This window comes from Neomonachus schauinslandi, chromosome 9 (genome assembly GCF_002201575.2).
Source record: "Neomonachus schauinslandi chromosome 9, ASM220157v2, whole genome shotgun sequence".
NCBI lineage: Eukaryota > Metazoa > Chordata > Mammalia > Carnivora > Phocidae > Neomonachus > Neomonachus schauinslandi.
The window spans coordinates 113,304,895-113,309,546 of record NC_058411.1 but is presented as its reverse complement, the minus strand read 5'-3'; the positions used below and the strand labels follow the sequence as shown (position 1 = coordinate 113,309,546).

General features: G+C 39.1%; 1 pseudogene; it reads left to right on the top strand.

Annotated features, from left to right (window-relative positions):
• The first annotated feature begins 3,096 nt into the window (after positions 1 to 3,096).
• Positions 3,097 to 3,371, top strand: LOC110583969 (annotated as a pseudogene).
• Positions 3,372 to 4,652: the final 1,281 nt, after the last annotated feature.

Below are 4,652 nucleotides of genomic sequence, written 5' to 3'. Positions count from 1 at the left end.
AGTAGAGATAAATGAAATAGAGAACAGAAAAACCATAGAGGAAAATCAATGAAACCAGAAATTGGTTCTTTGAAAAGATCAACAAAATGACAAATCTTTAGCTAGACGGACTAAGAAAAAGAGAGAGAAGACTCAAATTACTAAAATGACTCACTCAAATGAAAGTGGAGTCATTACTACCAATTCTAAAGAAATAAAAAGGTATTATTATAAAAGAGTTTGAGGCACCTGGGTGGCTCAGTCAGTTGAGCGTCAAACTCTTGGTTTCGGCTCAGGTCATGATCTTGAAATTGAGCTCCACAGCTGGCTCTGCACTCAGCGCAGAGTCTTCTTGTCCCTCTCCCTCCCCTTTGGCCCCTCCCCCTAGTCTTATGCATGCATGGGCGTACATGCTCTCTCTCAAATAAATAAAATCTTTTAAAAAAAAAAAAAGAGTTCTATGAACAGCTATACATCAACAAACTGGATAGCCTAGAGGAAATGGACAAATTCCTAGAAACACAAAACCTACCAAGACCAAATCATGAAAACATAGAAGATGTGAATAGACCTATAACTAGTTAGGAGATTAAATCAGTAATCAAAAATCTCTGAACAAAGAAAAGCCTTTGACCCAATGGTTTCACATTTAAAGAACTAAAAGCAGTCCTTCTCAAACTTTTCCAAAACACTGAAGAGGAGGAAATATTTCTTAACTAATTCTCTGAGGTCAGCATTATCTTGATGTCAAAGGCAGACAATGACACTACAAAAAAGACAAAAAGCCCTGAAATAAACCCTCACATATATTTCACATACATGCAAATCAAAAGTATAATGAGATACCACCTCACATCCAATAGAATGGCTAGTACAAAAGAGAGAAAGAGAGAAGGGGGGGGGAGGGAAAGACAGACGATAAGTTCTGGTGAGGCTGTGAAGAAATTGGAACATTTGTACACCGATAGTATTTAATTTAAAATGGTAATTGCTGCTATGGAAAATAGAATGGTGATTCCTCAAAAATTAAAAATAGAATTACCATATTACCCAGCAATTTACTCCTGAGTCTATACCCAAAAGAAGTGAAAGCAAGGTCTTGAAGAGACATTTATACAATGCCATTCACAGCAGCACTACTAACCAGTGCTAAAACGCGAAAGCCACTCAAGTGTCCACTGACAGATGAATGAATGAATACAGTGGAATATTATTCAGCTTCAAAAAGGAAAGAAATTCTGCCATTTGCTACCAACATAGATGAACCTTGAAGACGTTATCCTAAGTGAAATGAACCAGTCACAAAAAGACAAATATTGCATGAGCCCATTTATATAAGGTAATTAAAGTAGTCAGAATCACAGAGACAGAAAGGAGAATGGTGGATGCCACCGGGCTGGGGGCAAAGGGGAATGGAGAGTATTAGAAGGTAGAGGGACTATATAAAGTATCCTCCAAAATAAAAAGGCATTTTGAGACCAAAAAACAAAGCAGGCAATGCCATACAGTTTACAGAGTTTTATTCAGGTTAACTAACTGACAGGGAGGAGAGCGCGGATGATGATCCAGAGCTGCACAGTTATTTCCCAAAAAGTCTGGCCCTTAGTCTACAGATTTATAGAGCAAGGGGACGTAGGGGGCACTGTAGTGAGGTCAAAAGGTTCATGTGCATTTCAGAGGGTTTGCATGCACCTAACTGACAGACCTCATGACATTATCTGTGCATCAGGAAGAGGAAAAACTATGTTATTTGATTGAACAAATTTACAGAGGGCCAAAGCCAAAGCAATCCTCCCTACATTCCAGCCTTGGTGGGCATTTCTAAGGCATGTATACTAATCTCCAATGGGCCTGAAACATGTAGTCCCAAGAGAGGTCCCAGAGAGGACAGAAACAAGATGAAGGGCCAATGATGGAGTCAGTATTGGCATCACTCCTATAGGGAGTTATTGTTTAGTAAGTATAGAGCAGTTTTACAAGATGAAAAGAGTTACAGAGATGGATGGTGCTGATGCACATTATGAATGTATATAATGTCAACTGTACACCTAAAATGGTTAAGATGGTAAAATCTATGCTTAATGTATTTTACCACAATAAAAAAATTAGAAAACATTGAGGGGTAATGAGTGGAATAAATGGGCCACTGGGGAGTATGAGAAGAATCTAAATGTCACGAGTAAGGGGGAAACATTATAAAGAAGGAAGGGGGGAAGGAAATAAGAAAGGAAGGAAGGTAGATTAAAAGGGAGGGAGGGATTCACACATATACACATATATATACTCACAGAAGCACACTTTGAACTTTGGCCCAAATCACCAGGTAACTATAGCACAGACAATGCCCCCGGGATATCAATCACTGTCAAATTCTGACATCAAAGATAAAATTTCCAACTTGGTCTAAAGTGACCAAAATTGGACTTAATCAGAAGTAATTAGCTGCAAAAAAAGAAAAAAAAATGCAAATCTGAAAGGTCCAGCCCATGTTCCACTGTCATTCCCTGTTAGGATATCAAATTGAATTTGGAATAGTTCAGTATGAGTTCTGTTTGCTGAAGTTAGGGCTCAGGATATACTCAGAGTGTGACTGCTCCTTGGAGCAGGTGACTTGACAGATGCTATAGGCGAGTACTACTGCCATTTGCTGAAAAAAGGCATATATCCCACAGCAGCTACTTAAAATCAACATTTTTCACTGTTTCAAATGGTAACAGAAGTAAAATATTCTAATTTCAAACTCACTCCAAGCTACAAATTAAAAAACTGTATGTTCTTATAAACTTCTATTAGCCTTAGAGTTATGTAATGTGTTACTAACACCTGTGACTGTCTCTTCCCTAAAGCTTGTGTCACTTCAGCTGACATAACAGCTCATCCTCCTTGGAGGACTTCAATCACCCTGTCACACAGTCCCAGTCAAGCAGGTGAAAATACTTGTCACAGGGGATTCTTTTAGTGTAGTAAGATGTCTCTGTAGCTCTTTAAAATCTGTAGGCACACTTCACAGGAGCCACCTCCTTCTTTTGTTACTCCTGGTGCTGCTTGTATGCTCTCCTGGTGGGGACCTGGTACCCCTTTTGTGAAGCGACAGCTGGGGAGACTCCGGCACTCACCATGGCCAACAAAAAGCCCAAGGAAGGAGCCAAGACTGAGAACAATGATCATATTAATTTGAAGGTGGTGGGACAGGATGGTTCTGTGATGCAGTGTAAGACTAACCACTTAGTAAACTAAAGAAAGCCCATTGTGAAGACAGGGTTTGTCAACGGGGCAGATCAATTTGCGATTTGATGGGCAGCTAATCAATGAAACAGACACACCTGCACAGCTGGAAATGGAGGATAAATACAATTGATGTGTTCCAGCAGCAGACAGGAGGTATTTACTAAAAAGGGAATCTGCTACTTGACTACAGAACTGTTCCTCCAGACCAAGAAGGCATTCTCAGTGAGAAAACCAAAATTTGGTTCCACCACATCCTGACTACTACAGTATAGTTTTCTCTGTTCTTTTGTTTTCCCCATTCCTTTATCATAAGGTAACTGTGTATGTGCACAAACATATGGCATTTTTTAAAAGATTTTATTTATTTATTTGAGATAGAGAGAGAGCACGAGCCGGGGAGGAGGGGTACAGGGAGAGAGACAAGTAGACTCCCCGCTGAGCAAGGTGCCCAATGTGGGGCTTGATCCCAGGACCCCAGGATCATGACCTGAGCCAAAGGCAGACGCTTAACTGACTGAGCTACCCAGGCGCCCCTCGTATTGCATTTTTTTTAACTAAATGGCCAATGGTATGTTTTGATTGACGTCAAATGGAGATGGGATGGGGAAAATACTGGTTCTGTGAAAATACCCCCTTTCTCCATTGGTGGCATGCTCATTCAGCTCTCATTTTATATTCCAGTAAATTAGTTTAACGACAACAACAACAACAACAAAACAACATAAAAATCCTTGCATACCTTGCTCTACTGGAGAATTTTAATGTTTTTCATATATCATTGTAAAACCAAGGACAATCTTATACCTTTTTTTGTATGCAGTTATTTACATGTAGGGCAATCTGTCTTTAAATAGAGATAAATTACTCCAAAAGAAATGAATCCTAGATAGTTTTCCCTTCAAATCAACTTCAAATGTCTTGAAACTTAAACTCCTTGCTTAAAAAAAAATAAATTTGGGGGTGCCTGGGTGGCTCAGTCGGTTAGGCTTCAGCTCTTGATTTTGGCTCAGATAGTGATCTCAGGGTTATGAGATCATGAGAAGCCTGTTTGAGATTCTCTCCCTCCCTCTCCCTCTGCCCCTCCCCACACTCGTACTTCTCTCTCAAAAAATTTTTAAATTAAAAATTTTTTAAATAAAAAAAGTCTGTAGGTACATGAAATCTGAGGATAGGATGAAAAAAAAGAAGAAATGGACTAGGTTTTTACCTCGAAAGTCCCAGTGATACTGCTTAATGTAATGCTTTGAAAATTACAACAGATAAATATTTGTGGATATCACTATAACCAATAGCATTAACAAAATAAGTATACCCCAAATTTCAATTACAGACATACTTCAGAAATAATGTGGGCTTGGTTTCAGACCACTGCAATAAATATCACAATAAAGCGAGTCAAGTGACTCTTTTGGTTTCCCAGTGCATAAAAAAGTTATATTTACACT